Raw genomic sequence first — 16,120 nt, 5'->3', positions numbered from 1 at the left:
GTAAACAAAGCCAGGGCAGTCTGCCTTGGAGGAAGGGGAGGGGAGAGCTCTGTCACTCGACCCCCCCTTCCCTCCAACTCCACTTTCTCTCCTCCGGATGCTGTCTGCCTCCCACAATTTTGGACTGTCAGATAAATGTGTGCCAACGCATCTCAAGTCTCTTCATATTTGCACTCAAACATGAATCTGGCCGTCCAAACGTGTTTGACTGGCGCGTAACACGACGATATCCTGCTGTTTAACTGCCGCCAAACACGACCCGCGCATATGCATGTAGGTAACACGTGTACATACATGAGCTTCAAATGTTGCCCGACGTTGATTATTTTGCGTAATAGCGACGAGGAGACGGCACGCTCTCATCGCAGACTGTCGGCGCAAACAGCCAGAGTCTATAAATAAAATGCAGCAGCAGACGCTAGCTGCATTTCAAAGTTTGCCAAAGCTTTAGGCGAAAAGATCTCTGCAACGCACGGCTTATGACTTCAAAATATTAGTCTGTGCTGAGTCGAACGCTCGACTTTATTCCACGACTTGTTAGCCTGTGATTTATGGGCGTCTGGACTTGGAGTTCATATTGTAATAGTCATGTTATCGTGAGATAAAAGGGAGCTTGGAATATGTCAGCTGATGAAGTGATGAGATCTTGTAGCGTAGAAATTGAGCTTCAGGTTTGATAAGCCAAATGGAGGTGACCTTAACCAGCGTGTTACTTTCTTTTTTGTACTAATGGCCAGCAGCAGGAAATTGTTAGCATTCCAAAAAAAAGGGATGGCTTCTCAGATAAGCACACTGGATGGTTCAAGCGACATGATTGTGATTTTCTGCTCCCAAATGGAGGAAGGGAGAAGATGAAACCAGTTCAAATTATTTCTGACTCCATTCTCATCAAGGTTGAAGACTTGTGTTTTGCATAACCATAATGATACATTTCATTTCAATTTGAAATGTTTACTTCAAGCAGTAAAGTTACAAGAAAAAGGCTGGGAAGTCGATTAGAAGTTCCATGCTTTTCTGAAAATCCCCAGACTGCGACCGTTCAACAACTCCCAGGTCAGTGGAATGTTTGTAGGGATGCTTTATGGGCTTGTAAATGTTACAAAGACATCTCACTAGTGGCATGTTTATAAGAAAAAAGAATAGTGGCGATACAAGCACTAAGGTGTACCGCATATCAGGAAAAGTACACAACTCTGTTTTTAGGATGCTCGTTTTTCTTCCAACGTTATGAATCACGTAGACAACAAAAATCCCTTTTGACCCGTTAGAAGTAACAAACATGAAAAGCACAGCACCGTCATGATTGGGAACTTGCTTTCTAATTTAATTCCATGTACAGCACTTTGGTTGTTTTTAAAATGCCCTATAAATACAATCGAGCCTGTTAGCCGGTTAGCCGTTAGCTATATTGAAGGACATTGGTCCCCCGCAACTGGGTCACAGATCAGCCTGTTTGTCAAAATGTAAAGCAGTCCATGTGACTACTGCCGAAGGTCCCCCAATGGCAGGATTGCGACAATGTTAACTCATTCACTGCCAATGACGACCATAGCCGTCAATTTGTAACTGGGCTGGCAGTGAATAAATTGAACAGCATAAATACAAAAAAATGTTTTCAAACATTTTATCATGGAAGGGAATGCATTTTATTTCCAATTTTTTAGACCCCACTCAAACAAATGACCAAGATGGCACAGTTTTTTTTCTGTTTTCAATCAGGATGTACGTATATAAAAAAAAACAATTAATTTAACTGTCTATCGAGAGAAATTGATTGTCGATTATTCGCGTCTCCAAGCAATTAAGCCAAATTGGAGCACTCTAATTGGCTGTAACCAGCACCGGCGCTGTTGATCCGCTTTCGATTCCTGAGAGAGAAATCGAGTCCGGAAGACTGTCTTCCAATTAGCATGCTTGCAGTGAGCATATTGTATTTTAGCTTTGCTTAATCGTATTATAACCTTAACACAATTCGACTTGCTAACCCAAGTCGTTTTCTTGACACTCTTGTTCGACTGTACTCGCAAATACGTTTGAACGTACTTGTAGCTAAATGCTACAAACGTAGCATTTTAATACTTTTGCATGCATGAGTAAAAAAGCATTTTAATTATTTGGCCTTCATTGTAGTTGCGAGTACGTTTCAACCGTACTTGCCAATCCAACATTTTCAACTCGGCAACTCCAGGTTTCCGTCGAGAAGAGAGCGACCTCACGTTTGTTGTTATTGTTTTTGTCTCGCACTTAAGTTCAGATATTGTTTACCATCACCCACTGGAGGCTGTAAATGTGAAAATGTTCTTGAGCTTAATTGAAATGCCGCTGCAAGCTGCAGCTGCGATCAACACTCGGCTATTAACACCTAGAATAGTTTGGATTGAAAAGGAAGTGGGGTGGGGGGGGTTGACGTGTTCTGAGGACCCCCAGGGACTGGAGCCATGTGTCTCATGTATGTATATTTCCCCCATGCGAATGTTCGAGCCACAAGGCCGAATTTGAATAGCTGCTTATTTATGAGTCTTGCAAACAATTGTTTCATTAATTCCATCTGGTTGCCATTGTAGCCGGGCCAGGCAGATGGGCCCGCCGAGCTCTCTCCGCTAGGATGGCAGACGGTTTTTAAACAAGCGGATATGGAACAACCTGCTTCACTGCCCCAAATGATCCCTCGGGTTTTTAGAGCGCTTTCCCCCCCCCCCTTTTTTTTTTATTTTTTTCCCTGACTCCTCTCATACCAAGCGAGTCAAGGGCACTCTTCTGTTTCCTGGCTTCTGGAAACTTGGAGAGGTCAATCACTCTCAAAGCCGGTGGAAATGCGCAGCAGGGGAGCAGATTTATGTACTCCCCTCGCATTTGATGAAACCATCGCCACATTCGTTTTCAATAAGTGTGACGTCGTCCGGTGAAAAACTCTCCTTCGAAGAAAAAAAAAAAACTTCTGTTTGCTTTGTGACAGGAAAAAAGGGGGATTATCATCTTGTTAACATTATTTTTAGTGGCTCTGTTTCAGATGGAATGGAAATTACAATGGAACCAATTCAAGTATGCGCCTGCTAATCTCACACCGGTTTCCCATTTGAGCTCCACATGTCCGCTGAAAGGAACGAAAGGGGGTGCTCGGATCAATTGGTGAGCACATGCTCCAACGCCCAAGTGCGGCGATGGGAAGTACGCACGTATGAACCAGGGCAGAGGCCCGGTGGCTTTAATTAGGCTCGCTTCGGCACATCTGCACGAGGCTGACTTCAAGCCTCGGCCGCGTGGCCCCAGCAGTCACGGACGGACGCGAGCCTTTAAACTCACTCCCGCAAAATGGAGTCTGTAAAACGTCATGTGCCACTGGAGCGGGAGGCTTATCTGCTGGCCATCAAGCGCAAGAATGCAACCACATGCGCCGATCCTGCAGATAAAATCTATTCTTGCGGTTTTTTTTTCTTTTCATTTGAAAGAATCGACTCAGCATGTAAATACTTTTGGGTGTCTTTTGAAAAAGAACAAAACAGGATGGAGCTTTTCTATTCATGTACAGTTGCAGGAAATGTTTTTTGAAAACAAGAAATGGTGACTTTTGGTGTGATTTTTTTTGGGGGGGGGAATTCTGTTTGGGCAGACATCCTCAATGGTCTATAATTTTTTTTTTTTTTACAGTGGTCCCATATGAAGGAAGCAGTGCGGCGTTCCTGGCCAATTACTATTGCACAGCACAATTACAGGTGTTATAACTTCTCCCACGTGACACGATTCAGCCAATCAAAGAAGTTTATTCACTTTATGAGTGCAACAAGTGGGTGTCAAAGAAATGTAATAAAAAAATGAAAGGCGAAAAATTTAATAGATTATAATGTCTTGTTTTCTTTTTAAGAATGTGAAATATCAATAATTTTAAGAAATAGACATTTGGAGTGACATGCTAAAAACAGCAATGAAATTTGTCATCGCTTTGGCGCCATATGAAGAGCATGTTTCGATGCCTCCGGGAGATGCTATTTATTTTTATTCCTCCTAATACTGTAGTCACGTTGACGTGGTGCCAGTTCAAATGCGTTAACCGCTTTGACGTAGCGCCAAAAATCGTATCTTCAGCGAGCCAGAGGCTGAGCTGCGCTGTTTTTGGTTACGTGTGGCTCGAGCCAGCTCCGACATCAAAAGGAACGTTTTTCTCGAGAAAAACAATGCACAAAGTTGAATTACGAAAGAATTGTATTTTGACATTGGGACAATATTTGGGAACGCCAGCTATATATTTTCTATATACTTCAGACCACAGCTTGAAAACATTTGCTTGAAGTGGATCGCTTTAACATTTAATTAAAGTCTTTTCCTTGAGCTGTTTTGATGTGTAAGAAGTATTTTTTTTCTTTTTGAAGAAAAAAAAAAAACCCTTGTCATTTATTATTTAAATGAAATGAGGTCCAGCAGATGGATGTGGGAAAAGAAATTGTGGTCTTTTTGCATTGCCGCTGCTCTCTCTCCCTCTCTTCAGTTTCCACCGCTTCGATTCCTCTCTAGCCGTGACTAAATAAAAGTTCAAAGAGAATCAGTGACAGCATCTCATTTGCATATTTCCAATGAGCGACAGTAGAAGCCGCAATCTGGGGAGGGTGGTGGTGCTTGTTGGGCTACCGATGTGGCTTGGGATGGATGGCGTGGGTCGTCAAGGAGGTTTGTTGTCTCCCGTGCACACGGGAGATAATCAATGCATGCTGTGTACACACAATGCTACTTTTAAGGAACAACAACAAGCCACCATTTGGAAGTCAGTCTTGCGTGAAGCACCGTTTACACAAGGCTGCTTTTAACTGGGGGGGGCTTGGCTGTTTGTTTATCTAAGTCTTGCAATGCTGACATATTAACTTTTCTTTTTTTATGATAGCATTAAGGTTTTTTAAACCTAAGACTTGCTGAAATATTCCTTTGTCTCTAAATTAATGAAATAAGACACAAAGGATCCAAAAGCAACTACAGCTCACAACAAAGTCTGATTTAATTTTATTATGTTTTACGATATAGAGTGCAAAGTCGTTTAAAATGCAAATGAGTTTTGGGGGAGGGGGAAAAAAAGTTCAACTTTAAAAACTAAGGTGCTGTAATTAATAGAAACAGAACCTGATTTACTTTTTGGGTTATGTAAAAAAAAAAAAAAAGAGATTATTAAAGAATGGAATTTGAATAAATTGAATATAATATGCCCACGCTGCTTTGAAATTACGGGGAAAATACACCGTGTTTATCGAAGGAACGTGTTTCAGGATAAGACTCTTTATGCAGGATTGAGCTTTTTTGTGTTGAGGCTTTTCCTGATTGTTGGAAAACAAAACAACACGGTGCTCTTTTTCGTCAGTTCACACTTCCAATTGCATGATGTCGAAACTTTTTTTTGTATTTGTTTTTAAAATAGTTAATACAGTCAGCTGACGTGACAGCCAGTGTGTGAACAGAGGCTTCGCGACTGCATGGCCACTTTAGAGCGCCTCGTTGTGGCATCGTGGGAAAGCCCCGCGACTACCCCGTGGGAGAGATTTCAGCCACTAAGAGTTTTAAATGGATATGTTTGTGGCTCAAACATGGAGTCATGTATAGTCATAAAAAAATGGTGGAATTTTCAGTACTGGAATTCAATTTAAAAAAATGATATCCAAAAACATGAATTTGACCTTTTTTTAAAATAATTGCATCACCCTCAAATGTTTGGGCTTAATTCAGTCGGCTTGTTTCTTTGACCGACATCCACGACACAATTGTGCACATTTCCCAAAATGTCCTTGTAGCGTGTTATTATGCAGTACAGTGGTGTCATGCCATTTGCCAGCGCGTAAGCGAGGCCTGCAAAACGCTGCCATGTGTGTGGTGAACAATCCCAGGCTGAGCTTGTTTAAACAAAAAAAAAATGGGAAAAAAAGAAGAAAAATCTCAAACTTGCCTTCGCCTCAGCACCTGTCAGTGGGGTCACCGAAGTGTCATTTAGTGCCCCTTCCCCCCACCAGCACGCTCACCCCAATCCCTATCCAATCAAACACGACAATGAAAAATAATGGCACTCCCTCTGCTTTTTATGTTTGAACTAGCGAAAATTTGAGAGTCTTTTTTGTGAAGTTCCCTGTGGTGCTGTTGTGTTGTACCGCAACAGGCCACAAATCTGGCAGCAGACTCTCCAACTCGAAAAAAAAAATTGTACAGAGTGGAACACCACCCAGTAAAAAGCAAGCCGAAGAATTTGGTCAAAGGCGGAATGCGGTGAAACGAATAAGTGGGCCCGCTTTGACTTCGCGCAAAGCATCCCGGAATGTCGCAGGATCTGACGAGGGGCTCGTAGGAACAAATGGATCCCCCCCCCCCATCTTTCATGTAGTCGGCGGTCACATCCCGCCGCAGAGTTTTGATTATCGCATATCATCGGAATGCGCTGTGAAGTGAAAAAACAATCTGCAGCCCATTAAATGATGAACTCCGTGGCGACACGTACGGCATTTTGAGCTTGTTTCTTTCCAAACGTAATTTTGAGTGCACGACATAGCAAGCACCTGGTTGGAGTGAGGGAGCCTCGCTCCTCGAAGCACTTTGCTGCCTTGTAAATTCCTCGCTCGTGCTTTAAAAGGGGCTTTAGTGCTTTGAAGAGGAAGGAAGAGACCACCATGTGTTTAGAGCATACCTTCACTCACAACAGGTTGCTCCTTTTTTTTTTTTTTGCTGACCAGAATAGAAGCAGTACACTGGCCCTTTTGCCGCTCCTGCTAGCTTGAAGGTGGCCCACCCCAGGATGGTGAGGGACCACCCCAGCAGGCGACTAAAATGAAAAAGTCAGGGATGCCTACGGCGGTTTACGACCATCACGCAAGACGGGTTGGGTCATTGTTGACACTTAGTCAAGTCTCGTGCAGGACCTGTTCCTCTGGCTCCATTCCTAAATCTTCTCACTGCCTTTTAGCCGTAGCGCTGTTCTGTTTAGCGGAGTCCCCATAAAATTGCATCATCAGAGAAATCACAAGATGTTTTTCCCATTGCTGCGATTTATTTATTCGTTTTTCAAAGAACCAAGTCAAGTGGAATATAATGAGGAGATATGAGGGTTTTTTTTATTTTATTTTTTTATATTCTATGTAAGCGTCTTTGGGTTATTGAAAAGCGCTGTATAAATTGAATGTATTATTATTATTATGAAAGAAGGAGCTGATATCACCGCCGGCCTCAGATAGGACGTGAAACTGTCAAACGCATATCAAAGATTAAGAAAAAAAAAAAATTGACAAAAATCCTGACGTTAAGCTTTCATTGATACTGTCAACGACGTTATATTGAAAGCGGTTCGGTATTGTAGATCCCATTTGACTTGATTTCGATATATTACCAGGTCAATTTTTATTTTAGGCTACTTTAAATATAGAGCGAGTCTAGACTACGCTCTTTCTATCGTTGACAATAATAACAGTTAATTGTTATTATCGGTGTAAGCGGAAGACGAAAATGCTACCACAAGCAAAGATAGGGGAGGCCTACCCCTTTTCCTCTTCAAATGGTGGCATGCTGAGCTTTGCAGGAGAAAAAAGGGGGCGGCAGTCGAGGAGCACCAGGGAGCATTTGAGCCTCCCCTCCCTTGTCTGTTTTCAACGCGTCTTTCCAGCAGCGCGCGCACGCAAGGCAAGCCAAAATAGATAATGAAGAATGTCAGGCTAGAAAAGAGAAAATCACCTCTACCGAGACCAAGCTGTTCCAGAGGACCGGCTTACATTCCGCCGCAACTCGGACTGATTTATTGCAACCCCCCCCCCCCCCCCCCCCATGCCCCACTCACACAAGGAAGAATGAGTCTGTGGAAAAGCTCCACAGCTGGTTCATGCCAACCGCTTGCGACTTGCGATGACGAATGCCGTCCCTTTCTTGAATCGGCTGTTTTGTTACGCTCCGTCGAAAAGACGGATGTTTCTTTGAAATCCGCTCCACACATGTGCGGATTCCATCATCCCGTATTGAAGCGGACTCTATAAGAAGCAATCGTGTTCTTGCCTTATCACGTTTCCTGCCCGTGTGGTCCCGAGCCGCCGCCGATGTCCGCGTTGGGCCTCGGCCGCGTTCATCAACTCTAGATCCGGGGGTCCATGCAAACCCAATTAAGAATCAATTTGAGCCCGTGTCAGACAGCCGGGCGCCCGGAGAGGGATAAATGCTTTTAATATGAGCGCGCTATCATGGTCTCAGCGCCTTCCGTCGTCTCGCATGTGCGCTCACGGCGTGCACGTGAAACAATCCCGCCACCGGGGCATAAATCATAAAATATCCCGGGACAAAGAGATTTTTTTTTCTCCCCTTCTGCCCACTGTACACTCATCTCATGAAATAGGCTTTTGAGTGGAGTCGCACGTTTGACAGGGATTGATGTGGCCACCGTGGAGATTTTGAGGGGAAAAAAAAAAGGCCACCTTTGCTAGTCTGTCTTGCTAAAAGGTTTAAATCATTCTCAGTTCTTTTCACATCTGCCACAGCTTGCGTGCAGAAGAAAGGCTCACATTGTAGTCAAATTTACAATGGCATCTATCACGAGCTAGGCCCGCAAACCGTACCGCTAAAGATCCGCTATTAGCGTGCGAGGAGCCCAGTCGTTTGAAGCGATTCGATAATTGTTCGGGATAATCCCTCGAGCGGGTACAAGTCGGCGTCGGCATTATTGATTTCAAAATTGGGAGCGCTCAATTGGAAGGGAATGGATAATGCCGGCCATTTTGGCTATCAGCGTCGAAGGGCCACGGTGATATTTTGGAGGAGAACGCCGGCGTGCGTAATGGCTTTGATTACCGGCTGCTGACAACACACGCTCGAAAAACCAGCTAGCACTCGGTTGGACTTCTTTTATCTCTCTCTCCGGGAAAATATACACTTCAGTCTCGGGCTACTTCTGAAAGGCACTCATCTATTTCAGCTTGCTTTTTTTTTTTTCCCTTTTTCATTTCTTATTTTAACAGTTTTTCTCATGAGCTGCTTCAAAAAAAACATCTTCAAACCAAGCAACCTTGAGAGAGGATAATATCATCCTCTTTGCTAGATTTATTATTTATCGCCTATGTGTTTGGTGTTAGGTTAGGTTTGTGCTCCGGGGTGCTAAAAATAGTGGCAGTCCCAGGCCGTTTGCATGAATGACAGCTTTCCTTTCACGGGCATGCAAAGATGGCCCTGTTTTCGTTTTACCTTAAAGTTAAACCGGAAAAAAATAAATCTATATTTATTCTAAAAAAAAAAAAAATATATATATATATATATATATATATATATATATATATATATATATATATATATAATTTAAAATTTATATAAATTTATATATATATATATATAATTTAAAAGAAATGTCTTGAGTTCCAAACAAAAAAAATTGCTATAATAGCTACACTTTTTTTGTTGTTGTTGTCTTTTGTACTTCCTGTAATGTGCTTACTTCCTTTCAACAAAAGAACAATGAGCATTTGTTTCCATTTGTGGAATAGAGTCGACTTGTTGCGTCGGAAGCACTGACACAACATTTGGATAAAGATAAACATGCACCACTGGGGTACTGAATTAAAACAAAGTGCTTTAGTAAGCGTTTTAAAATGCTCCAGACTGAATCGCAATCCTTCCTCGCTCTGGATATGTTTATTTCAGGGTTGTTATTCTTCTAACAAAAGCGACAGTGATCCTGTGTCCTGTTTTCCCCAAATTTAAGCAAGGGGGCGGGGGGGGCTTCATAGCGTTGCTATATGAGCCAAAAAAAGACCTACCGAGTCTGGATCCTTGTTTCTTGTCAGACTTGATGTGCTGTAGTGAGCTGAATCCACCCTCTATATTCTGGATCTAACTTCTAGCTGTCAACTCAAGTCTCATGGGGAAGGGGCTTAGAAAAGAAAAAAAATTGAGTCTTATATAAAGTCCCGCTCCGGAAGCGAGAACATACTATGGCTGAACCCTCAAACCTCCTCCAAACAACCTCCAAAACAACTTTAGAAATACACATTTGTGCTGTTGGTGACTTCAAATCGTGCAAGCTAGCCGTTTGTGTTTCCCAACCATTTTCATTCTTAATTTTAATTTAAAATGACATTTAATCGTGCCAAAGTCTCACGTGTGGCTTTTTGTGCGAGACATATTTCCCCCCCAAAGAATCTTTTGATTGGCTTCCAAATGTGAATGTTGAGGTTCCACTCTACATTTAACACAAAGTTCTGAATGTTTCCCAACTAAATTCCACTCAGTACGTGTTGACCTCAAAGCAAAGAAGAGCATGCTGCAAAAGCCAGATTATAAACATCCTTCAGCTACCGCATGGTGGCTTGGATGGAGGGCAATTGGATTTGATGGGTACCAGGAGATCTTTAATCTGTCATCTGCGGGGCAATTGAGGGCAGTACAGCGTCCACTTTCCACCAGAATCTTCCCAAACAAGCTATGTTTGCTCCTCTGGGCACACTTGTTGTTTCAGCAACCGTGGACGAAACAAGTTGGTAAACAAGCGGCCCGACACACATTACCGATATTGCAGTTAATGTTTTGTGCTATCGTCGGCCGGCAGGATTTTGTTGGCCGGTAATGTGCCTGAAGTGTCGGTCAATTTGGTCCGGTTTGGCGATTAGCATGCTACCACGCAATTTGGTGATGAATTTTTGATCTATATTCTATGTCCTGAAGAGATTATCTTTGATTTTTCACCGGTGTGGGCTGTGTTTTGTGTGATTTTCTTTTTTTAACCTTCCTCATAAAATATTTTATACCAATTGCAGTTATCTGTTCAGGCGGGCAACGGACTGCACGACTGTGATGTCAAAAGGAATTACAGCCATTTTGGGGAAAAATAGAGGAGCAACAATTTGTGTTGAGTGCTTTTACAACACGTCAGTTCATTCATTACAATGAAAATGAGACGATCAGTTTATAGCTGCCAGACAAGCTAACAGTTAAGCTTGTGTTTTCTTTTCTTCCACTATATATCCGGATGCATTTTTTTAAAAATTTTCCACCAAGCTTGAACTTGTGTACATGCTGAAGCGCTCTTCTTGTTTGGAAGTTCATGAAGACAAATGACCTCCCTTACACTCTCAATAACAGCTGAGAAGCAAAACGTCAAAATAAAAAAGCTCGAGGAAAATGAATTATGTACAAGGGCAGAGGTGCATAAACAAAATACAGGCAAGGGCTATGATTTCAACTAAATCCTCTGAACTGTTGATGTAACATTGATTCGGATGAAAATAATATCATAAAATGTGTCTTTTCCATTCCGCCATGGATGGCAAGATCGTGATCAGGTTGACTCTTTTCATCCGCCTCATTGCTGCGGCGAGCTACTCTAAACAAAAAGCCAAGCTACGCATGGAGAATTCCTCTGCAGAGAAGTCTGCATGGAACAAGAGCGATGATCGAATCATCCTTTGATTCCCTTTTCCCCCCACCACCCTCCTTCTCTCCTCAATAAACGACTCCTCTCTTATAGGATGAGATGGCCTTTGAGTTTCAAGCGTTTGATCATAATGAGCAAAACCTCTTAGTAATGACTCGGGATGTATTCGCCGCAGCATTCCCAGCTCTACACTCTCTTCTTCTTCTTCTCCACCACACCCCGTGTTTATTCCGCAGCCCTTGTCCACACAAGACGACAACAATTTTAAAGGCGTCACGAGTGACTTGAGTCCTCCATCTCCCCGCGGGCCTCAAACCCAAAAGATCACAAAGGAGCCCGAAAAAATGTACTTATGTAATGACGTTCACGTTGTACTTACACGCGAGCTGCTCTTTTGTCCTGCTGATGATTTTCCGGCATGTTACGAAGCTTTATTAGGCTTTTAAAATAAACTACCAAACCGGTGTAAAAGGATCCGTATGCTCAAGTCACATGTGACCGTTAAACACATGCCGAGCGCAGCGCAGCAACAAAGTGCGATCTTTATTTTTACCTGCTTTTAATTATTGCACAGAAACGGAATAACTTTGCGATAATGAGCCGTCATAGGTTATCTTATGTGGATGTTCCCCTGGTATTTACTCCACTCTACTCCCCCCCCCCCCCTTGCCAGCTATAGTAATTAAAGTATATTGGGTGAGCAAAAGCAGGAGTAGAATGTGGAAGCTACAGATGTTGGAAAGATGAAATGAAAATATCAAAAAGCAAGCTTACGTATGACTTGGCTGCAAGCATCAGATCCGCTGCTGATTCGGTCTCGACCATTTTGACATCTAATGTACGATATCAGCTGTAGGAAGTGCTTTAGATAAGCTTCAAGAGGACCTCCGCTACCACACTGGAATGGTGTTCAGAGAAAGCACTTCTCCTTTCCCATGACATATTTATACAGTATATTTATTTATATTCTTTTTATACAGTTATGTGTAGCAATCAAGCAATTCATTCACTTTGATTTCCCCCGAAGCTCAATCAAGGACATTTCACAACACGATCAACTGCCATCAGCACCAGACGCGTAAATAAGCCGTATATTCAAATGAGATGTATTGTGCATTTTTTTTTTTCATAATTCAGAATAATTCACCGGCATAACAGGCATGTGGGATATTTTTTGTCGAAATGACCTAAAGATCAGGAATTATATTGCCAAGATCTCAGACAGAAAATATTAGACAAGGTACAGGAAGTGCATTTATTTTGACATTTCATTTTCCTGTCTACACAATAAATGAGCGGTTTTCCATTTTGCAATTTGTTCCTAAACGTGACCTTAAAAAGAAGACCCGTATTACCAAAAGCCTCTTCTAATTTGATTGGTGTGATGTTTTTCCGCTTTGCCATTCACAACCACTAGAGGCGCTATTGGTCCATTTTGTTTTTGGACACAACAAAGTGTTCCTCACATTTCTTTCTTTGGCATTTAAATCAGCAGCAGCCTCTCTCAACATTTGCATAGACTTTCCAAGAAAACTCCAATTTGGTGTTGTAATGATGAGATCCTTTAAAGCTTGTTATTAACTTGATGGGGCCCCGTTCCTGCGATGACATGTCTTTCCAGCCCACAAAAGAGTCGGCAGGAAAAACTCCTTAAATTCGGAGCTGTTATTTTTAGGGGGTTTTCAACACAGGCGAGAATGACATGGTGCCTTGAAACAGCCAAGCTAAGCATTTTAGAAAAAAAATCTCATTTTTGTCTGTGCGTGTGTTTATATATACAGTGTAGTGACCACAATGAATAAGACAGCCAGCCATCCAGGGAGAGTTCACACTTTTGTTCTCGGGCCATACATAAGCATGATTTCTCTCGGTACGATGATGTGAACTTGTAAATTTAGTCTGCCTCACTCATCTTTTCACTTTCCACCTGGTGAGCATGACCCAAATCTCATGTGTGCGGCTCGGCGTCTGTTTTGATACCAAAGCCACGGGTAACAGAGACCACTCACCCCGGCTATGTATTTTGGCTCATGAGAGGCAGCCAAGTGACATTTCAGACGTTAATAGATTCTCATTTTGCGGTTAACTATTTGTACTTGGACTGACTCCACTTAAGCAAATACATCCTGAATTAAATGTCTGATTTTGCACCAGGAAGGGAGCTCTTATCGTCAATGCCGAGGAGCCTAAAATAAAATATTTCTCATTCCCATTTTCATATTATTTTGCACCTAGCAGCTGGCTTATTCATAGCTTTGGTTCTTTTATAGGCAACCATTTTGTTGTCCGGTTTGCCATTAAGATTAGATCATATTTGCCCGCAAATGGAATTTTAATGCTCATGTGTTACAGCTTACAGTAATGCGCTCTCAACTTTGGAGTGGTAATTCCAGCAACAGAGCATAATCACGGCCCCAACAGTCAGTTGGGGTTTCAGTTATAAATCTCATCAGGGACATAAAACAAAGTTAAAAATAAAAACAATCAACATATCTTCTTTGAAACCACCAGAGGATGCGTGGTGTGGTTAGTAAACAATACATATCAGAGGTATTAATAGAATACATTCATATATCATATATATGTGTGTATATATATATATATATATGTGTGTGTGTATATCACGTGACATGTTTCCACCAGTCGGCCCGTAAAGCTAGCAAAAATGAGTAAGAATTTATTTTGAAAATTTGGCGATTCTCTCCTAACCACATCCGTCAGTGCATCCGCGTGTCATGACGCTCGTTCCGGTCATGTGACGTCACCCCATCGAGCCCGCGAAATTAGCAAAAAGGAGCAAGAAACAGAGATGTTTGGAAAGCTTCTTCAGAAAGAGAAAAAAGCCCAAGAAGAAGAGGTTACGACTTCTAAGTCAAGGTAAGCTGTGTTTAAAAGAAAATTTCTGGAGTCCTACTTAAAATATGAATTTATCGACACAGGTGACTGGCTCGCTCAGCCCACATAATATGTGGCGGCGACCGGCTAGCTAACGAGGCAATGAAGCCTTCAAAATTGTTTTGGCACATGGAGACCAAGCATCCCGCATTAAAAGACAAACCTTTGGAATTTTTTTTAAAGAAAAAAAACGTGAACAAGGAGGACAGAACCACAACCAAATCAACAAATGTGAGACCATCGTTCTTCTAAGGCGAAGAAACCTTTTACTAGGGAAGATGTGTGAGAAACAAGCTTCCACTAATTCAACGTAAAGGTGAGTTTTATTTTTCTATTTATTTGTTATAAAGGCCGGTTTCTGACACGTAACCGGTTCATGGCGCAAAAAAGGTTGGGGACCACTGAGTTAAAGCACCTGTGGCTAAAGCTAAACTGTGGCAGTTTTTACTTTCTGGACTTGGAATGGACACCTCTGGAATAACCTCAATTCACCTGAATCCATTCCGTTTCTGACAACACTCCACTCCAGGTTAGTGCTGTCATTTTATACAACCTAACGAACTACTTTTCTGTCAACTAGTTCCTGTTTTGCCAACGAATCATCTCGCTAGAGAATTAATTACCTATGTAGGCTACCGCAAGGGTTAATGACCGTTTGAATCCATTCCGAATTCAAAATGGATTTTATTGAATTCCACTCCGGGATTTCCTCGCGTCTGTGTCCAGCCAGCTGCTGCAAAGCGTCGGTCCAATGCTCCTTGCGCGTCTGCTCGGTGCTCAGTTGTCCTCTTGACAGCGTTCGAGTTGTGTGGATGCGACATGCGCGTGGTGGCGTGTAACTAAATCCCGGAGCTCAGCGAGGATCTCATCCTCAACACGACCCGGCTTGAGTGTGCCGCCGTCGGGCTTTAAATACTCTCCAGACCCACTTTGTCACGATCTGCACGGGACTTTTTTTTTTCCAAATCATCTCCCCACTCCAACCGTTCTCTTTTTAAACGGTGCTCGTGGGGCTTTACTTTTGAAGCCCCCCCCCCCGTTTCTCTCCTCGCATATGGAGCTATTCGCCCTGACTTGGATGTATCGACCGGTGCAGGAGCGTCTACCCGCCACCGCCGCCTGTCCGCTGTGAGGCCACCCGAACATGCAGCCGAGCTGAGTCCGTTTTTGTGTGACCCGAAGCTCAGTTTGTGGGGGCCTCCTTCTTTGAACCAGGCCAGCCGAGTTGAAAGGGAGCAGGGTGTCGATCTGAAATTTCCAGTCCTTCATCCTTCTGCCACAGTAAGTAGCATCTCCTCAATAGACCCAGAACGTTTAATCACAATGCAGGAGAAGTGGCTGACTTTAGAAAATGTTCTATAATCTCAAGAAAACAGCAATGTAGTTTGTTTTGAGATTTGGAAGAACTGAATACGTTTGTGTCTGGCCAAGTGCAATATCGTATTTTGGTAACATCTTTGAAGAGCATCTTTAGTAGCTGGATGTCACTTGCTGTCTCCATTTACCTCCATTTGCAGCTATAAAATAAGATCATTGCTCAGAGCATGTATAATTCACGGAGCTCCATGCCAGTCATGCGAGATGATGGCATGCACTACACAGACAAACGCACGCTTGCGCACGCAGACAGATGCAGAGTTTTTACAGGCTAGGGAGCAATAACTGCCAGCCCCCCTCTTGCATTTTTTGGAGGCAGACTCCTGAGAGCAAGGCACCGCTGACACATCAAGGTTAAAACACAATTCCGATGAACGGCGCTCAATTTTGAGCTCGCACCGCAGCGTTATATAAGGCAACCCTCGTCAAGTAATTGGACATTAATTTAGAAGAACGTGTTCCGAGAAGCTGTTGGAGTGAGCGTTTTTA

At 42.7% G+C, this 16,120-nt stretch overlaps 1 protein-coding gene across 3 annotated transcripts in view; it reads left to right on the top strand.

Moving 5' to 3' along the window:
• The first annotated feature begins 15,003 nt into the window (after positions 1-15,003).
• LOC133165329 (adhesion G protein-coupled receptor L2-like) overlaps positions 15,004-16,120 on the top strand; it is an 86,456-nt gene continuing 85,339 nt past the window's right edge. For 2 of the 3 annotated variants that reach the window (XR_009717567.1, XR_009717566.1), the window contains exon 1: positions 15,005-15,535. The gene's annotated coding sequence lies outside the window, so the exon portion shown is untranslated. Of the gene's footprint in view, positions 15,536-16,120 lie in introns of all 3 variants that reach the window. The other variant, XM_061294892.1, reaches the window with a different exon arrangement.

Source organism: Syngnathus typhle, linkage group LG13 (assembly GCF_033458585.1).
Source record: "Syngnathus typhle isolate RoL2023-S1 ecotype Sweden linkage group LG13, RoL_Styp_1.0, whole genome shotgun sequence".
Classification (NCBI taxonomy): Eukaryota; Metazoa; Chordata; class Actinopteri; order Syngnathiformes; family Syngnathidae; genus Syngnathus; species Syngnathus typhle.
The sequence above is the reverse complement of the archived record's forward strand: the minus strand, read 5'-3'. Positions and strand labels throughout refer to the sequence as shown.